Raw genomic sequence first — 21,932 nt, 5'->3', positions numbered from 1 at the left:
TTTTCTACAAAGAAATGTAGCAACATTACAAAAAAAAAAAAGCTAAAGAATAATAACATGCCCTTTTCAGAGAGTGATTCATTTTGTAGGAGAAGTTATTACTGAAAGTATTGGTGAAGGTGAAGGATGACACTTTATGTGAATTTATAACATGTTCTCTTTTGTATCAGAAAAAAGATCCCTCAGCCAATTTTTGGTCAAATAATATCTATTTAAATGATTGATGAGAACATGGGTACCTGTTATTTTTTATTCTTTCTGTATTTTGAAATATTTTGCAAGTTAAATAACTATTGTGAAAATAATATAAAAGTGGCAACAGAAAGACAGCTATTATAGCTGCTCTATTAACAAGTTGTTCAACATCTGAAAGGTGACACTCTTCTAGACAGTTGTGAGGCTGGGGGACAGGGTAGAATTCAAGTTGTTGGGAGGCTGTGCATAGTCAGTAAGTTCCCTTCTGTTTCAAAAATATATGATTCTATGAAATAAATATGAGAAAATCCTTTTGCTGTAGTTTAAAAAAAAAGTCGCCTTGAACTAAAATGAACATATAATTCTAGAAGCATTGTGGCTTATTTTGGCTCTGCTGGCTTCAGGATTGTTTTATTCTCATATTGAGAAACGAAGCAAGCCACCACTAGTAAATGAGTGCAGTGGACCCTATCAGTATCCTGCCAAGATCTCCTGGGACCCCTTCCACTTTTTCTATGCATCCCTCCCTTGCCATGTATGTGCTTTTGCTTCTAATAACTAGCATCTGTGACTGCCTTCAAACAAATGCCCCAGGCTACTTGAGCCACCGTTGCCTGCTCAGACAGTAGAAAGTGCTTGATGTTTGATTTTCCCCACCTCAGGTCAGTCATAGCCAATGACCAATGGAAAGTGTGAGGTAATGCATATGTGAACTAGCTTGATTTAGCCACTCCACAATGTCTCCATATAGCAAAACATTATGTTGTATACGATAAATATATAATTTTTGTCATTTAAAAAAATAAACATTAAAAAATAGAAATCCCACCTCCTCACAGAAGAAACTCTGAGGTATAGTTTGCACAACAGAGCTCCCCATGGCATCAGACTGGAGCCAGGATTTTACCTAAAATTGCACCCTTGTTTGACCTCTTCCTTTTCCTGGTTCTGCTTTTTGCACTCCCTTACTGTTTTCTCCTGGGAACACTTAATAAAGTATTTGCTTGCAAATCCTTGTCTTAGGGTCTGCCTGAGGAAGTCTGAGGCAAAACAAGCAATTAATGAATGTATTCATTCTTTTAACATGACACTTCATGGATCAAATCATTTTTGTCAGTTTTGTCAGTCAAATATGATCATCTCTAAGTTCTCATGAATTCATATCTAGGTCCTATGTAAAAACAGGACTTTGAGTAAGAAATGAACAAATTTCAGGAAAATCTCAGAGAAAACAGGAGGACACTTAAGGTCCCCTCTGTTAGAGTATAATACTAAGAGAAGAAGTAGGGTTTATTCTACCCCATGTTATCACGGGCCACTTGATAGGTTTAAATTCTGTGCCCTCTTTTCCAGCAGCTCCTAGAAAGAGATGGCAGAAGTCATAGTGCCAGATGGTCTGCTGTTGTGCCTGGCACGTGATGTCAGCAGGGCTTGGCAGCATGGTGGCACTCAATGAAAGGAACAGAAGCACTCAGCCATCATGTTGACACTTGGCCAACGCAGCAGTACACAAGTGGCTGTGGCACTGGTGCCCAGGAGAGCAGAGCTGCCTGGTGGGCAGACACTTCCTAGCATAGGTAACAAAGGCGATATCTGACAGATGCCATATGGTACCTGACTGAGCAGTTCTGAGAACACATGTGAGTGACTCTTTGGATAAGGATTTTGCAGAGGGCTAGAGGGTGGCCTGAAGAGTCAGAGATTAGTGCCAATGGAATGGGATACTATTACTATGGTCCATTCATACTCTCAGCATGGAGAAATAGTCTATTGGCTTGCCATCAGAAAGGACAGGGAAAACTGTTTGAAGCCTATGGCCTCAATTATTTTTTCTAAAATGTGTAAGGCGAGAAATGGCATTGCTTTTATGAAGCATTTACATTTCTAAGAATGAATGATGGGTGGGTGAATTGTACTTAGGCATCAAAGTTGGGAATATCTAATGTGAGAAAAAGGCAAGGGAGGTAATTAAAGGACAGATACAGAGATTGCCACACATCAAAGGCCAGGTTGTGATAAAAAGTCATAAATGTGTAAATATATCCAGTGAGCATAATGATAGATTTTCTTCATAAATGTTAAATGTAGTGTTAAAGATGTTTAGATTTCTTGAGGTTTACAAATGAGTAGGCAGGTACTGCATAAAGATTCTTGATCACACACAGCTTCATTTAGGCCAAACAACACACAGCTGTAACTCAACACACCCTAATTTTTGCACAATTAGTGTATTTTTATTTTAGACAACAGAACAAAGTGAATTAGTCATACTGCAACTTGAATAGATGAATATGACTTTGTCTCACCTTAATGGAATTTCACCCCACAACTTTGAATTAATGTGCTAGGTAATAAGAAATCATGCTCTTGGCTATTTAAATTATAGAGCATTATCTCATAACTAAAAATAATCAGTTGTGGCATTTAAAAAATTATTTTATTCCAGTTACACTTCTGTACGGAAAATAAATAATATTCATAAAAGCATCTGCTACATTTAATATATATTGCTTTGAAATGTACATACAAATAGATGGTGAGTAAAACCAATTCTGGTCTAATATCTATGATTTATCATTCCTTTTATCAGCAATTACTATATTTCTCTATACTAAGTTTTAATGTGTTAATATCTTACTTTCATTTTAAAATTGTTTCCTATATTATACAGCAACTTCAGTAGTTACACGTATGCAAAATTGTTTAAAATACAAGGTTTCCTTAGCTTCTCTCCTAACAAGGGACTTTTAATATCCATTGGAATATACTTTCTGCAGATGTGTTTTTTGAAAATTATACAAATAGAAATAATTTGGTTACTTTATCAACCAAAAATCTTAGGTCTAGGGTGTCTTTTGAAAGCACTGTGTTAAAACTGCAAATCCTGAGAATATATTCACTAGATTTTCAATAATACTCTGGCAATAAAATTTTACAATGCTGTTTGCCATTCGATTATTCTTAGTGTCGGATGGGAGAGGAATTATTACTTTAATTATTAATTATTAGAAGCCTGTGCTATTTGGAGGACAGAAATGTGGGATATTTTTATACTATACAACATTTCCTATATCTTTTGACTCTGTATCCAGGCCTGATGACAGAGGGCTCACCAAGAATTGCAAGTTTCCAAGTGTCTCAACTTCCCATTTCCACATGTCCTCAAAACTCTGCCTCTGCAACAAAGGGTTAGACAAAATAGTTTGCATTCTAGTAGACTGAATCTCTCTTTGCTATTTACAAGGATGGGGCAAATTTCACTTTACTAAGTACAGAAGTGAACTTCGGGAAGTGTCACGTTGAGAGAAAAATGTATCCTTTTGGCTAAGTGAATGAGATTTACTCTCAGAGACAGGTAAGATATGAATTTTTATTTTTCCACTTAGTTAAAAACTTGAACATTGCACAAATCAATAATTCCTTCACTAAATGCATCAACCCATAATGTAACCCATAACTGTAAGTCCCTGGTAACATGAAATAATCATATTACATAATCATATGTGTCCTAAGGCGTCAGTATGTGTAGTGGAAAGCAGGCATATTGTAATGGCTAATTTTATGTGTCAACTTGGCTGGGCATGGTGCCCAGTGATGTGGTCAAACATTCTAGACAGTTCTGTGAGGGTGTTTTTGAATGAGATTCACATTGAAATCAGTGGGATTTGAGTATAGTGGATTGCTTTCCACAATGTAGGTAGACCTCATGCAATCAATTGAAGGCCTGAATAAAACAAAAGACTGGCCTCCTCCCAAGCAAGAGGTAATATTGCAGCAGATGACCTTTGGGTTTGAGCGTGTATATATATACACATACATACAATGCTTTTGTTTCTCTGGAGAATAGTAATACACTTTTATTTTTTCATTTAGATATTATAGGTTTAAATTCCTACTCCACTGTGTAAGTATTGCACAATGTGGAAGATTAATGTCCCTTAGTCTCAGTTTCATTATCTATAAAGATAATTTTTAAAAACACTAGTTATATACAATTCTCAGCACCAGTAATGACCATGGAGCTGAAACGAAAAGGTGAAAATTTCTCTTTCTGTACTCTATATTGTATTTCTGTTTCTGGTTCTTACATATGAGATTATAAATTATTTGAAGGAAATGAGCACATGTTATACTTCTTTTTATCACTAAGCATTTAAGACATAACTTCTAGTGGACTGAAAATAGAGAATAAAACTGTTTATATATTAATGGAAAATGAGATTATGTGATTTGAAATCGGGCCTGATATTTAATGATTTTTTCCAAACTCTATAAATCATTATTATTATTTGATGAAATTCCTACAGAGCATTGCAGTTGTGCTCACAAATATGTCACATGGACAAATTCAGAATAAAGAGGCAGGGAAATGGACTATGCCTCAAAGGGAACTGCAAAGGTATATAGTCAAGGGGCATAGATACAGGGAGAAGTAAAGAATTGGGGTAATTGGAAATCAATCTGCCTCAACAATAACTGTATATTAGAAAGACATTTGATAGCCAAAGATAAATCTCATACAATTAAAAAGTGGTAGGGCAGTGGGAAGATAGAAGGAAGCATAGTAAAATATATAGCCTGTATGAAATAGAGGAATTACAGATATTTTATGAATATATAATTATAAAGGTAAGCACTAAAGTATATCATTGTTCATAAACTTCTTAAATATTAGAATAACTTACTTTAAATATGAAAAGTAAAACCTCAGGAGTTTGAAGCTGCAGTGAGCACAGAGAGAAATCCAAAGCAAAAATTTTAAATGGAAAAAAATAACATAATAGAAGACCAAACTGATTTTCATATCAATAAATTTAAATGGTATAAATGCAGTTATTAAAATAACTTCAAATGGGTTAACAAAGCAAAACTCTATTCATGAAATGGATGAGACACATCTAAAAGAGAGTGATTAAAAAAATAAGAATAAAAAGAAAATGATTCAACTTGAATAAGCAACTTTTAACAAACTATTAATAATAGCATTATTATAAATGCTAAGAATGGGATGTCAAATTTAAATGAATATATAATTCGGTAGAAGTGTTTTTAAAATGACTATAAAATAATTTTTTTAAATATTATAAGGCAATACTGCAATAATTCATTCATTTTTTAAAAAGTTCAACAAAGTAAAGTGATTCTTTTATACTACAAAGTAAGTCAAGATTGTCCAATCTAGTGTAACAATTTGATGTCATTTTTAAATTACTTCACTTAAAATAATATTTGATAAATGGTGTTCTATTTATGTGAAAGTAGCAACAAACTACAGAAGTACTAATAACCAGAGCTGCAATAAAGCAAATTTTTGTTTTCAAATAAATGTTTCATTTGATTGGGAATATCAGCATTAAGATTTTGAAGTTTTAGTCATAAAATAAATATTTGTACATGAGTACATATACTAAGAATAATCTTAAGAGTTTATAAAAAGTATTTGCTGAATATTAAAGTAGGATTTGGAAGAAAAACTTTTAACTTGTAGAATGGATCACATTAAATATAATCTCAAAGTACATGAGAGAAAAAAGGTGAAACGATCAAAATTATTTTGCTATCTTAAACACTGACTTTTAACACTTCAAATTACTATAGATAAATTAATCCAAGGTGTATTTAATAAGGGTATCTATACATATTATTTAAAAATTATTAATGAAAAGCACTAATTGTTAAATTATATAAAAATGAATCTTTGCATTTCAATACCTTATTTAAGACCAGAATTTGAACGTTATGCTAAACTACTTAATACATTAAAGTGAGAGGCACTGGAAAGGCCATTACTCAAACATCCTGAATTAATCTGCTTGAACTGCCACAGCAAAATACCATCCACTGTTGAAGTTTATTTTCTCACAGTTCTGGAGGTTGGAAGTCTGAGTTTAGGGTGCCAGCACAGTGGTATCCTAGTGAGGGCTCTCTTTGTGGCTTGCATATGGCCACCTTCTCCCTGTATTCTCATATGGCTGAGAGAGAGAGAAAGAGAGACAGCAATCTCTATGGTATCTCTTTCTATAAGGGTACTTGCCATCACGTGGGCCCACTCTCATAACCTTATCTAAAGCTAATTACCTCCCAAAGGGCCCATCACATTGGAGGGTTAGGGCTTCAACATGTGAATTTTTTCTTGGAAAACAAAAAGCTTATAAAGTATGAGACAAGAAAAGTAGAGCAGTCTGAGCTACGTGAAGTAAGCAAAATTTATCAGGTCCAGAGAGATTAGAGTATGAGAAAACTTCAGTCACGTAAACTTCCACCCTTCTGTTCTCCCACCCTGGCACCCATGCCCCAGGGCAATAGTTTAAAAGCATTTTGTTCTTTTCTTCTCTGTAGTTTCTTGACTAGCTGCCACACCCATTATCTTCATGTTCCTGGAATGTGTGATACAGGGAACAATGTATAACCAATCAATAGGTTATGTTGTTTTAATATTAGTATAAATTACTGGTACACAACTTAGGAACTGCCTCTTTCTTTCTCCTTTAAATACTCAACTTGCATCCATGCTCCCAGTGTTACTCAGTCCTCAAATTTGGCCCAAATAAACTTTCTATTTTTATGAATTTTGCCTCAATTTCTTCTTTTAGCTTGACAAGTACTAGTCACAATGACTTTATCAATGACATCTATTACTGCTGCTACTACTACTACTTGCAACAATACTATGTACTATACTGTCTTAAGCAATATGCATCACTAAAAACAGAATTATAAAATGCACACAAAATTGTTTGGTTTGTGGAAATGATTCATTACAATGTTTTCTAAGTTCTGAACTCACCAAAAATGAACATAGAAACTTCATGACAACAAACATATAAGTTTAATTGTTGGCAAATCACAGCTGGAATACACACCTTAGGCTTGTTACATAAATTGTCTATTTATTTTCTTTTCCCTCAACTGTCTCATGCACTAATCCCTGGTCACACACTAGGCAATGGCAGAGCTGGACTAACTTATCTCCTAATATCACAGAAGCAGCAGGAACAGAGAGATTGTTTTTGAACTGTGGCAAGCCATACAAAGGAATAAGAAAGAAGACGAGGGGTATGGGGACAGGTTGGCTTCTCCCCATTCAGAACTGTTTTTCCCATTCTTACCCAGTTATTTATCACAGATCACATCTTCTGTAAAGAAAAGAAAGTATGGATTGAAAAATTCAGAAGCTCTCTCCCTCACATTTCTTTTTTTTTTTTTCTCTCCGCCTCCCGGGTTCACGCCATTTTCCTGCCTCAGCCTCCCCAGTAGCTGGGACTACAGACATCCGCCACCACACCCAGCTAATTTTTTGTATTTTTAGTAGAGATGGGTTTTCACCGTGTTAGCCAGGATGGTTTCGATTTCCTGACCTCGTGATCCGCCCACCTCGGCCTCTCAAAGTGCTGGGATTACAGGCATGAGCCACCGCGCCCAGCCTCTCCCTCACATTTCTTAGATGACTGACTAAAACTCCTATTTAATGGACAGAGTCAGGAAAAGAGGGAAAGAGAGTCGCTTCCTACAAAGCATTATATTTAAAAAACAACAGTAGTCTTGGCACAGTGGCTCACATCTGTAATGTTTGGGGGAGCTGAGGTGGGAGGATTGCCTTGAGACTAGGAGTTCAAGACCAGCTTGAGCAACATAGCCAGGCATCGTCTCTGCAAAAAATAAAACATGACCTGGGTATGGTGGTGTGCACCTGTAGCCGCAGCTACTTAGGAGGCTGAGGCCAGAGAATCTGGACCTCTGAAGCCCAGAGGTTTGAGGCTGAAGCGGGCTGATTGCACCACTGCCTTCCAGCCTGAGGTGACAGAATGAGACTCTGTCTCTAGAACAACAACCACAAAATTGATTTTGGAATAACTTACCAATCTTATTAATTCTGAACAAATTTTCTATGATTATTTGAGGTCAGAACTATAGGAAAATGGCTTAGCAGAGCTCCTCCCCTTGATGAATGAGAAAAGGAGAGATAAGGAGAAACAGAAGTTTTGTAGAGTAAAATGTACGGTAGGAAAGTTTCTCAACTATAAAGCATGTACTATATATATGCACGTATGCGTGTGTGTGTGTATATATATATATACACACAGAGAAGTATATATGTATATATATATACAAAGAGAAGTCAAGATAGAGGAATGATCTTGTTGATAAGAGGAAAATGAGAAACAAATCCAAAACAATGCTTTTTTCTTATCTAATAGCTAAAGGCCTCAGGCTTTTCTAGAAGCTGTTCCCACTGCCTAGAACTTGGTTTCCCAGGCAGTCATATTACATGTTCTCTCACTTCCTTCAGGAGCTTCTGCAAATGTAAATAAGAGATGCTTTTCCTGACCACTTTATCTTATTTTCTTATTCCAAAGCTTTCTAAGGTACTGTTATGTAGCATACATATTTGTTACTGTATTATTTTCCTGTTCTACAGAGGAGGGTTTGTTTTGTTCACAGCTGTATGGCCAGTACCTATCACGAATTCTGAAATATAGTGGAAGTTTAAGTGAGATTTATTGAATAATTTTTTTAAAAAATCAAACAAGGATTGTCTATTTAATTAATATTCTAAAATTAAACACACAAAAAGTTGCAAAAATGCACTACGAAATCAAATATATCTCTCACCTGGATTCACCAATTGGTAGTATATAGACACATCTGTTTACTACCAGCCTCTCTATGTGTATCAACTTTCCTTTTGCCAAATAATCCCAGAGTACACATTTTCTTTTCCAAATATTTGAGGCAATTTTACAACTAGCTAGTGAATAATGTCATGAAAAGTAACAACAGTAAAAGTACTCCTACAAAATATCAGGATCACATTGTGCAATCTCAAAAGATAAAACTAAAAATAAAATCAGTTATTTTTTCCTCCTACCTATATGGATTTTTATGAACAAACCATAATACGGAGTAAATCTGAATGAATATTCAGCTCTAAATTTATTAGATAATGTAGCCTGATGGGAAAGAATGATTTTGTGTAGTGGGTCATATTGCTGGGTTCTTTAATATTTATCTTCATTAATTTTGTCCTGTATTTGCATATGAAGTGTTCTGGGTTAGAGACAGATTTCTTATTAAATGACTCACAGTAAATAATAACTGTGTAACCCCCGCTTGCCCATTGCTCTAGTTCTTACCCCTAGGATGATGCTATGAGAGCCAGAGCAAGTATCCTATGTGAGTACCATTGGTATTGACACCCCATACATGGGTAAGTCAACAGGAAAAATTGTCTTTCTCTCCTTACAAAGGGGAAGGAGTTCTGCTCCCCTAAAAGGGACTCCTTATACTAGCTTTTCAGTATATCAATAAAATATCTTACTGTGATCCAGATAGCCTTATGTGTCTCCAGCTTATATGACCTAGAGATGCCTCCAAATTCTAGGCTACATCCTTTCTGACAGAGCTTTACCAAGGGACTTTGTCTAGATTGTAACCATTTGGCCCTTTCTAGGAGTTAAGAGGAGTTTTACTATTCTTTCAGATCAGAGCAATTACCAAAGTCTGTACATCTGATACTCACATTATGTGAAGAGTCTCATGAGGCTAGGGTTATGCATGAGCACTGAGAAAGCCAAGGTTTTATTTCCTCATACATGGTTAAATAAAGGATCACTTCTTCAAAATAATAAGTATTTATAAATACAATTATTTATAATTTTAGTCAGTTTTCTGTAGTAACAATAAGAACCTAAATCATGTCCAAGTCTCTTCTAACCTAAAAGGGAAATCTTCATTCTCTTTAAAGGTTCTAACCAGCACCTCTCTCCATAACTTTAAAAAAAAAAAATCTTTACTTTTTCTGGAGACAGGATCTCTTGCTTTGTCACCCAGGCAGTAATGCAGTGGTGCAATCATGGCTCACTGCAGCCTTGACCTCCCAGGCCCAAGCATTCCTCCCACCTCAGTCTCCCAAGTAGCTGGTAGCTGGGACTACAGGTATGTGGTACCAACCAGGCTAATTTTTTTTTTTTAATTTGTAAAACAGAGCTGCTGCCTGGCCAACATGGTGAAGCCCCATCTCTACTAAAAATACAAAAATTAGCTGGGCGTGGTGGTGGGCGCCTGTAATCCCAGATACTCGGGAGGCTAAGGCAGGAGAATCGCTTGAACCCGGAGGACGGAAGTTGCAGTGAGCTGAGATCGGACCACTGCACTCCAGCCTGGGTGACAGAGTGAGACTCTGTTTCAAAAAAGAGAGAGAGACAGAGAAAGGAAAAAAAAAAAACAAAAACAAAAACAAAAAAACAAAGCTGCCTCGCTATGTTGCCCAAGCTGGTCCTGAACTGCTGCATTCAAGCAATCATCCCATCTTGGCCTCCCAAACTGCTGGGATCACAGGCACCAACCACTGCCAGGCCCCAGCCCTTCTCTATCCTTGAATAGCCTAGTTTTTCTTTAAAGAAGAGTCAGTACTTCATATCTTGGCTTTGTAACGTGCAATCATTATTTAAAATGTCTTAATCTGGCCCCTGCACCTGCTTCTAGACTTGAAAAAATCTCAGTAAAGTCTGTTGCAGAAATCCTCAAATTGCTTAAAATTATGGTCACTCTTTTTGTTCAGATTTTATTTAGATTGTGTTTCAGGAACTGAAATTTCAATACTTCAATATAATATTTTTCCCTCAGTGTATCTGTGGAATAAGGACATTCCAGATTAAGGTGAAAAAGAATGTTAAAGTTCTGAAGTGGTAATGATCACAGTGCCATGGCAGTACTGCAAGCAGCCTTCCATGGTGGGAGCAAGTCAATACTTGGGCAAATTGTACAAGATGTGGTTACAGTGGGGAGGGACGAGTCAATCATTGAAGCACTGACTGCCTGTGAAAGAATTTGGAGCTTAATTACAATGAGTCATAATGCAATGGGTAGGCTATGAGGGATTTGACATAGAAGTATTTATGGCTAGAGGTTGTTTAAAGAGGTATAGCAGAAATTATAAATGCCATAGGGTCATATTAGTTACCTGTGCCACATTCCCAGCTCCCCCCACAACAAGAAAATGCTTATATGGTAATTATGTTGTTTTAATGAACCTATAAATCAATGTTCATTACAGATTTTTTATCAATAGATGATCATGGCTATGACTGAAAATATCTTGCCTATTATGGGTTTTTACATCTTTAAAATGAAGATATTGGGCAAGATTGACACCTGAAAGTCACCGACCTAAGACCTGCTCAATTCATTAGTGTGATTTGTTCATGCTTAAATTAATATATGTAATGAGCTGTAAATGTACATTAATTTCAGTCTATTAAGTCGTTATTTATAATAAACATATCTTTTGGTAGGTAGTGGAAAGGGCAATGGGTTCAAATTTGAAGACCTACATTCAGCTTACAGCTCTCTGCTATATTCTGTATTTATTTACTGGTATATATTTAACCTTTTATTAGCCAGTTTCCTCATCAACAAATTTGAGCACACATACAGTATATATGAAATTACCATTTTAATTTTTTCTTGTTATAAATGCTCTATGCTATGCTATGGAGATATTTATAATTTTTTATCCTCATTTACAAAATATACTGTGAGACACAAAACCTTCATTTAAAAACTAGCTTTGTGGAAATGCTATCTATTTCATTATGGTCATGTTTACTTACAATAATATGTAGCAATGCTGTATGATGAAAAGCCAGCATAAAAACCTTATTGCTAAACTATTCACACCTTATAATACTCTTGATAGATTTGCACACATGGAGAGTTTATTTATGCTTTCTAGATTATTTTTTAATATTTGCTATTAATTCCACATATTCTTACTTTATTTGAAGAAAAATAGTCAAAAATTTTAGATTATTTAACAGGAATTATTCTTACTATGAATAATGTGTGCTCACTTGCAAGAGGTTTTAATTATAACTTGTCTTTGGAAACAAAAAGTAACTCCCAGTAAAAATCCATGTAACATAGGCATGTATTTTTTATAACTTTTTCTCTTGATATTGTGATAGGATTGGGGTAGGTGATATTACTGAACTGTTCTATTTCACACATTTGTAAGGGAATTCTGAACACTCAATAAACACTTGCTGACTGAGGATTTGAAAATTCTTACCCTAGCTCACAGGAGCTAAACAATTGCTATATATCATCTTTATTCCTGAAACTATACAGTGTCATTTCCTTTGTGTTTGGTTTACAAATCTGTGTTGAAGACAAATATACTAGGACATACTCACATATATATTTAGCTATAATTTTTATATTTATATGCATATGGATTGTGAGTTGCATGCTTGTGTGTACGTAGTGTTGAAGGTGAAATGAAGAGAGAAAGGGATTGCCATGATTTGTCACTATGATGCCATATTAGAATCTCCCTTTAAAAATAATTTTGCATATATAATTCTCACGAGTATTGAGTTTCTGAGGAAGTAGGATACTTATATTCAGTACAAATTGTTCATTCATTCTGGATTATTAGTTTCTTATCAGAAAGTATTTGGGGTAAACTGCCTACAGTTAATCTGTATATCCCAACATGAGTTTTATTAATGCCAAAAGGAATAACAAGACAGCATCACTGACACTAAGCCAACATAAATAGTGTTACTGCATAGCTACTAAATGTAGAACTTTAACCAGTTCTGCAAAGCCATTATGAGATATTTTGCACTGTTTTCCCAGTATTATGTTTGTACACCCATATACACCATATAATACACACCATGCGTAACACCGCATACATACACATATACATACATATATGCCTTCTAAGTGTATATGGAATTCTGTGTGTATGTATGAAAATTCACTTCAAATCTATTTATAAAGTATTATCAGAAAAATGTAAAATTCTACAGGAAATTAGAGGTGTTTTGCTGCATCTAAACTGACACTTTCCTTCCTTCTAACAACCAACAATTACCAAAAGAATTTTTTAATTGCTTTTGAAACTCAGGTTTATAAATCCTGTTCTCTTTTAGAATGTTTGGAAAGAAAGTTTCTTTTACTCTCATTTTTGAAAGCACAGTCCACATTCCACTTCTTAAATATTTTCTAGATAGTTTTATAGAAAGAATGTGAAAGGTTTTAGGCATTTGCTCTTTGTGTAAGGTTTCACTTTATTCCCTCTAATTTTTCCACCTTCTAGTTGTGTGACTTTTGCCAAAATACTTAGACACCCCGAGCCTGTTTCTTGTCTACACAGTAAAGATAATGGCAATACCTACCTCATAATATTTTTGGGAAAATTAAATCAGGTCCTATTTCTTATGTGCTTAGCACTAAGTAAGGATTCAACAAGTGTTAGTGCTCATCAGTATCATCATCATCACCACATGTATTCCATAAATTGATTCAAATGTTCTACTGGGCTTAGATGCCACTGTAAGTTTTTAGGAAAGATGACAGCTCTGAAGACTTCCTCTGGTTTAACATTAATAGTAATTTTTTTTGTCATGAACTGTCTAAACCTTATTTTTCTTAAGATTTCAATCTACAAATCTTATTATATTATTTAAAATTTACCTATTTCTATATAAAAATAAGATTTTTCTTATTCTGTAGAAAAAATTTGGATCGTCTCAAACTAAAAAGACTAAATTTCCTTAAATGTCTAACTCCATTCATAAAATTGGGTTGTTTCTTAAATATTTTAAACTTCAATTTTATATTTAAAATATTTGTTTTTATTTTTAAGCAGTTTGAAAGCTTGACAGAATATAACCCAAAGAAGCAAAATATTAACCCTTAATCAAATTATATAAATCTAATAAATTAAACTTATGGTAAATCAACTTATTTTGAAAATGTAAACAATGAATACATTTAGTCAGGTTTTCCTTATATTGTCTAACTTAAAATCATAAGTTTTTTTTGAGACAGAGTCTCGCTCTGTCACCCAGGTTGGAGTGCAGTGGCACAATCTCGGCTTACTGCAACCTGTGCCTCCTGGGTTCAAGCAATTCTCCTGCCTCAGCCTCCCAAGTAGCTGGGATTATAGGCATGCACCACCATCCCTGGCTAATTTTTGAATTTTTAGTAGAGACGGGGTTTCACCATGTTGGCCAGGCTGGTCTCAAACTCCTGACCTCCAGTGATCCACCAACCTCGGCCTCCCAAAGTGCTGAGATTACAGGTGTGAACTACCATGCCTGGCCCATAAGTTTAATATCAATTACACATTTCAAATTAAACTTTCAAGACTAAAATGCTGAATTTTCTCAAAAATAAACATCTAATTAAAAATACACAGATTATGCTGAACTTAAGTAAAATTAATATTTACTTTATCTTATCAGCTCTATACTCAAACCTTTATCTTCCCAGAATAAAATAACCACTTATATGATTAAGAAAACAAAATTACCATCTCAGAGGGACTAAGATTATTTTATTTTTTAATGTATTCTTTTCAGCTTTCTATGTCATAAGGAAAGTCATAAAAAGGAACAAAAAGCCACTACAATTATTTTAACTTTTAAGCAACTGTTCTCAGTTCCTCCCCAGTCCACAGGTCAATACACTAAGTCCTTTTTACAGTTGTCACATCTACAAGAGATCACAAGTGTCCAACTCTTTGTAATCTAAGATACAAATTTTTCTTCGATATTATTCTACAACTATACTTAGATTATGTTCAATTAATTACTCAATAATTGGACTCTGTACTCCTTCATTACTTTTCTTTGCTGCCTAACCACAATTTGTGACAGTTTAGTGCTTCTTTCTAAGTCAAGTTTTTGGCTACCTCTGCTCTTACTCTCATAATGTGGTTCTCTATAGTCATTGTAATGACTTTTGGTATTTCTAGTATTTCCAATTTTTCCTTCATTTGTACTTTATTAAACAAGGTCACCAAGCTATAGCCCAAGGGCCAGTTCTGGACACCTTATTAAATTATTAGTATCTATGGCTATTTTGCAATAGTGACATATTTGAGTAGTGTAACCAAAACCATATGGCCTACAAATCCGAAAATATTTACTCTCTGGTCCTTTACAGCAAACTTTGGTGACTTGTGTTTAATTTACATTAATATTAGGTATTCCTGGAATCTTAACTCAAAACATCTAGTTGTCCTAACATTTCAATACTTTTGGTTATCATAGCAGCTGGCTATGGAATTAGCCTCATCTTCCTGAAACTGATTCCCCTAAAACATTTTATCAAAAAGGGCAATTGTCTCCACTATGTACCTTTAGAAATGGTAGACCTGTTCTCCCTTTTCCTTTCAGACTTTAGCTGCCTGAACTAATTTATACCCAGAGCTTAATTAGCTCCCTAACTGTATCTCCTATAAGTTGTCTTAGCAACACTTCGAAATGGGCATTTAAAATTGCTTTTGAAAGAGGCCGGTTCAGAATGAAATAAAACATTTTAATGTGAAAATATATAGGATTTTCAAACAGAGTCAAGATAATCCTGACCTCTGAGAGGTTACAATTTGAATATATTGAAGAGTATGGAAATAAACCTCAGATCTTTCATCATAAAGAAATGCTTATCTGTGAATATAGAATGAAGAATAATTTTTATACTATCAAGTTATTTAATCATAAGTAGTAAATATGAGGTTGATTCAAGATTTCTGTATATCTTTTTAATTTAAAAAGGCAATTTACAAATATTTATTAGTGAATTACTCTTTACCCCACATTAGGAACACTGAATCAAAATGAGCAAGATATTGCCCTTAATTCTAAAATATTTGTATGTTTATAGAGGAGATACATGTTTATGAATATAATTATCACATAGCAAGCTACCCTAAGTGCTGTGAGAAATGTATTTTGCACAATGGGAGCACATGAGATTCACTTAAACCAGAAGATGTGGATGGGTTTATTGAGAAAGTCACAATAAGCAGTACCTTGAAATATGGGCGTTTTCTGAGGTGGAAATGAAAGAGACAAGTTTTTCAGATCAAGGGAACTTGTGCACCAGATATCCAGGCTAGAGATTAATCTTTTTGGTGCTACTAATTTCCTGGTATAATATGGTTGCAAAATGTTATCATTAACAATATTCTTGTCAGTAATAAAACTATTCGGCCAATCTTGTATTCAAATTTTAGCATTATACTTAAAATGCTAGATATTCATTATGCAAAACAAAATTGTGATTTGAAAAGCCCACTGAAGTTTAAAAAGAAAAACACATAAACAGACAATTGGTCTTTCCATGGTATAGCTTTTCAAAAAAAGACGAACTTGCTGCTGCAGCATTTTAAATATAGCATCAACAGACAGCACAATTCTTTCTCTAATTTTCTCTATTAGATTTGTTCTTTCCTATGTTCTGAATAGCATTTCATTAGAACATACAAATATTAATATTTGAGGCCACATGCCAGGAGCATCACAAAAATATTCATTTATGTTTAAAACTAGAAAAGAGGCTACTCTTACATTTTCTTAAACCATATTTAATAAACAAAGTACTATTTTTTTCTAGGAGGTGCTGATCTCACACTGAATACATCTGTGGCACAATTACACACAGAGATTGCTTCTCACGCAGGAAGCAAGTTGAATTGAAAGAGCGCAATACCATCTAGTGTCAGCTACACACACCATCTACTAACTAACATGGAGAAGAATGGTAGACTAAATTAATATGGAGAAAAGAATGGAAAACAAACCCTGTTCCCTTTCTTAAATAATCTGATAAATAAGTGTGTTATCTAGCATTGGATGTTCCCTGCCCCTCCCTTAACTTTTATTTATTTTTGTACCAAAATTGTCAAGAAAAAAATATCAGTTTCCTCAGTAATAGTCTTCCATTTTGCTGTTGACCCCGCAAACAATTGCCCAACAGATTACTAAGCAATACTTTTTAATTGTGTGATCTGTTGAGTTGGGACCATGTCAACCTAGTAATGACATTCAGAAAATTTTCTATAGTACAATTTAGTAACACTTCAGCCTTGTTTGGAACATTTTGGTAAGCTATTTTCACTAATTCTTGCCTTTTGTCTTTCATTGCAGTGAAAATTTGACATATCCCCAGACTGGACTGAGTGAGCTGCTTTAGGAAGCTGTATATGTTTTTGGAATTTAATTCAAATTTAAATGAGGTTTCCTGCATGTTTGGACATTATACCTCGGAGCCGTGGGTGCCAGAGCCCTGTCCTATGAATGTGTCTCTTCTGAAAATTGCTCTAGGGATTGGTTTTACTGATTGGACAAAAAATAAGTATTTTGAACCAATTATAACAAAATAGCTCATTTCTCTTTTATATACATCATGCAATGTCTTCACAATCAGATTATGAGATCTCTAATTACAGAAGAGGATTTTTATATTTTCCACTAGCAAACATTTGTCCACAAAAGTTACGAAAAACAGCTGTTATCTGGAATGTGGCTTGAAATATATCCTGTTACTCTAAAATGGTATTGATATGATTTATAGTTGTCCTATTGCAGCGATTTTATAAGAACTCAATCCACAGCTCTTCTAACATGTTTTGACAGCTTTATTGAGATAGAATTTACACATTAAAAAACTGCATGCATTTAATATGTACAATTTGAATATTTTTGGCATATCTATGCCCATAGGAATTTATCATCTACAACCAAGAAAATCAACATCTCCATCAGTCCCCTAAATTTTCTTCTGTCCCTATGTAATCCCTCTTCCTACCTGCCATCACTAGGTGGTATGGGCTAAATTGTGCACTGCCCATCCCCTCCCCTCCCATTTTATATGTTGAAGTCCTAATCCCTAGCACCTCAAAACATGACTGTGTTTGGAGACAGGCCTTCAAAGAAGTGACTAAGCTACAACAAGGCTGTTAGGATGAACCCTAATCTGATCTGACTGGTGTTCCTATAAGAAAAGAAAATTAAGACACACAAAGAGATACCAGGGTATATTTACACATAGAGGAGACCGCGTGAGGTACAAAGAGAGAAGGCAGCCATCTGCAAGCTAACGAAAGAAATCTCAGAATGAAATCAACCAGCCAACACCTGATTTCAGACTTCTAGCCTCTGAAACTGAGAGAAAATATCTGTTGTTTAAACCATCAGTCTGTGGTACTTTCTTAGAGCAGCCCTAGCAAACTATCATACCAGGCAACCACTGACTAGCCTTCTGTCACTATAGATTAGATTGTATTTTCTGGAATTTTATATAAATGTACTCTTTTGGTCTGGCTTATTTCATTCAGTATAAGTTATTTGAGATCCATCCATGTTGGGTTGTATCAATAATTCATTCCTTTTTATTATTAATATTTTGTTGAATGGATATACCACAGTTTATTCATCCATTTATTTGTTGCTGGACATTTAGGTTGTTTTCTGGTTGAACTGTTACAAATCAAGCTTCTATGGACATTTATTTACAAGTCTTTTATGGATATGTGCTTTCTTTGATCTTGGGTAAATATCCAAGGTTGGAATGGCTGGGTCATATGATAGGAGTATGTTAAGCTCTTTAACAAACTGCTAAACTATTTTCCAAAATTGTACCATTTTACATTCCCACCAGCAGTCTTTGAGAGCTCCAGTTGCTCCGTATCTTTGCCTAAAACTAATATGGTCCGTCTTTTTTAATGTAATTGTTCTAATAGGTATATAACAGTATGCTATTGTGCTTTTTAAATTTGCATTGTATTATGACAGTGGTATTGATGATCATCTTTTCATTGCTTATTTACCAAAGTACATCTTTTTTGGTAAAGTGTTTACATTTTTGCATTCTTTTTTGAGTTGTTTTTTTATTACTGAGTTTTGGAGTTTTTAAATATATTCTGAACCCAAGTTCTTAATCAAATAAATGACTTGAAAATATACTCAGTCTGTCTTTTTATTCTCTCACTAGAGTCTTTTATAGAATAGACATTTTTCATTTTAATTAAGTCTATTTATCAATTTATTATTTTATGGATCATTTGGTATTGCATTTGGAAAAATCTTTGCCTAACCGAAGGTCAAAATTCTTCTCTTAAATTTTCTTCTAGAATTTTTAAAGTTTTAAGATTTAAATTTAGGTTTATAATCCATTTTGAATTGGTGTTTTTGTACTACTTTTTTTTCCTTCGCCTCTATATGTAGAATCAATTAAGGTAATAATAGTTTCTATCTTAAATGTCCTGCTAACACACTTACCTATTTCAATACTCATTCTACCTTCCCATCTCCCTGCATTTTGGTTTTTTTTTTTTTTACATCCTTTCACCCAGGCTTTAGCTCCCATCTCCTTCTAAGTCCTCACGCCCTTGCTGTGTCTATGATACTAATGTGATTCAGACCATTTCTCTCCCAGTTTCTTTCCTTCATATATATATGCAATTTTAAGTATTTCTTATTTAAAATAATAATAATAATAATAATAATGCTTTTTGAAGCTGCATAGCTAACTACATAACATTTACTTGCTTTGTTCTTTTCCTATAAAACTATTCTCTTGAAAGAATTACCTATTCTCTCATTCCTCTCTCCTCCAACCAACACTGCCAGGTTTCTGGCCCAGTCATCGCACTGACACTATTCTTACCATCAACACTTGTGATTTCCCTTTGCCACTTATACAGATCTCATTTCAGCATCCATCACACAGGTCTCCCTGGGAGGCATTTACACTGTGGATCTCTGTACTGGAAGGCATTTCCAAAGCTTGTCTGAGTCTTCCACATTGTCTCTCCTCTTTCTCTCTGTTACTTGAGACATGTTTTCTCCATATTTTCTCTTCTCATTCTATACATTCCACTGGTGACCACACAGAAAATCAAGGAATCAAATGCCACCTTTAAAAAATGAATCTCCTAAGTAGATTTCTGGTCCAGACTTATTTACCCAGACCATCAACTTTCTGTTGTATATTTCCAATAGCAATGTCAAGTGCAATACGTGACAAACATAATGCCATTCTTCTTTCACCTAAACACAGGGCTCTTTCATACTTCCTGTGGGGGTAGATAGCACATCATTAACCCTGTCACCTAACCACTGTCCCCTCCATTCCCAATGAAAAATAACCCAGATATTTCAGTTACATCTCCTACATATGTCTCCAATCTATGCTTTCTCTTCATATCCACTGCTTCTCTCCTTAGTATATCTCATCTAAAATTCTGGAATAGACTTTATCTGCAGATGGACCTGCAGATTCTAATTCTTACCCTCTCAACATTCGACTTGTATATTGATGCATGAGTAAAGTTTCTGAAACACAAATATGTTTAGGGGAACCCCATGTAGATCATATATTTAGGCATCTCTAATACAGAAAAAATTGAACCCATTCTCATGTAATATTCAGATTGTCAGTCTTTCTCTCACATCTCATCACTAACAACTGCTCTACACAAAATCTGAGATCTAGCAATAGCTAGCTTCATATAGTTTCCTGAGCACGGAATATTGATACAACTTCCAGGCCTCAGATGAGTGGACAAAATTAAACTCACAAGGCAGTAATGGCATTCAATCCCTGAAAATTTCGCTGCTCTTTCTAAAAAGGTAAAATATATTCTGCCTATTATAAAGTAAATGCTGATCTTCCTATTTTGTTTCTTTTCCTTTATGCTAATGGAAAATAACTTTATGATTTAAAATATAATTTATTGTACTTATAATAATTTGTTTTGACTTGATGGTTAATGCTTGGGCATAACTTAAAATTAAAATAAAATGTATAAATGTAAAAGAATCATTTATGTACTATAAATCATTGATATGATATTCTCAAAGTACTTTGTGAAAAGCACATTAAGAAGTATGGATCCTAATGCATAGGTAAGAAAACACAGAGATAGGTTAAAGAGCTAAAATATCATAAATCCCAACCTGTCTTACTTCCCATTATTTTTATCTGCCTGATATTAAAGATCCTTCTTATCATAAAGTTATCTGCAAGGAAATGAAACATTGGGTTCAGTACTGATGAGAGTCTTGAAAAAAAGAAACAGAATAAAAATTCACACACTATCTTTTCCATTTCACTTAGTGTCCTGAAGCCAAACACGAGTATTCCCTAGAATTACTTGTAAAAACATTAGAACAGGGTGCGAACCTGGATTCTACTGCTTGCTAGTTGTGTGACTTTAGGCAGATCATTCACCTCTGACTATAAACTCACTTATGAAGGGCCACAGTAAGAGCTAGTCCTCTTTAGTAAAAGAATTTAATGAAATATATGTGTGAATCAGAATAGGCTGGGCTATGGCTTAAAGCTGTAAGTTTTATTTCCCTCTCATGCTCCAGATCTGTCTTGGCTGGGCAGCTGAGGTTTCAGCTTCATATTACCTTCTCTTCATGACACAGCCTCACATACCATCCACATCTACAATGTTGCCACTCTGCCAAGAAGGAAATGAGAACATGGTGTGTTGTATGTTGACTTTTAAAGCTTCCACATAGAAGTAACACATGTCACTTCTGCTCATATTTCATTGATCATATTTCAGGAGGAAGGAGAATTATATTCCTACCATGTGCTCCAGGATATATCCAGAAACATTTATCTGTATCATAGTTTATATTAATATTTCATTTTGGCACACTAAATGGTAGTGAATGGATAATCATAGCTCACTGTACTGAGGGCTTACTCTGTTCAGGGCACTTTGGTAAGGGCTTTGCTTCCATGATTTAATTTAATTCTCGTATTGGCCCATAAGGCAAGTGACTTGATCTGCCAGACATTATTGGTCCTTCTAATATTCATTTCTCTGTTTGCTTTTTTTTTTTATGACTAACAGAACTGAGATTTCATTTGAAATGACCGTGTTTAAACCTCACATTGTTCGTAAAGCTATAGGGAAG

At 34.6% G+C, this 21,932-nt stretch overlaps 1 long non-coding RNA gene across 1 annotated transcript in view; it reads left to right on the top strand.

The window, feature by feature from the left end:
- The window catches only part of LOC109028286 (uncharacterized), a 28,767-nt gene extending 7,950 nt beyond the window's left edge, over nt 1–20,817 (top strand). Inside the window, exons 3-4 of the long non-coding RNA XR_010130424.1 lie at nt 3,893–3,958; nt 17,142–20,817. This is a non-coding gene — a long non-coding RNA (uncharacterized lncRNA). The remainder of the gene's footprint in view (nt 1–3,892; nt 3,959–17,141) is intronic.
- Nucleotides 20,818–21,932: the final 1,115 nt, after the last annotated feature.

This window comes from Gorilla gorilla, chromosome 13 (assembly GCF_029281585.2).
Source record: "Gorilla gorilla gorilla isolate KB3781 chromosome 13, NHGRI_mGorGor1-v2.1_pri, whole genome shotgun sequence".
In the NCBI taxonomy this organism is placed as follows: domain Eukaryota; kingdom Metazoa; phylum Chordata; class Mammalia; order Primates; family Hominidae; genus Gorilla; species Gorilla gorilla.
This window is presented reverse-complemented; position numbering and strand designations above follow the sequence as displayed.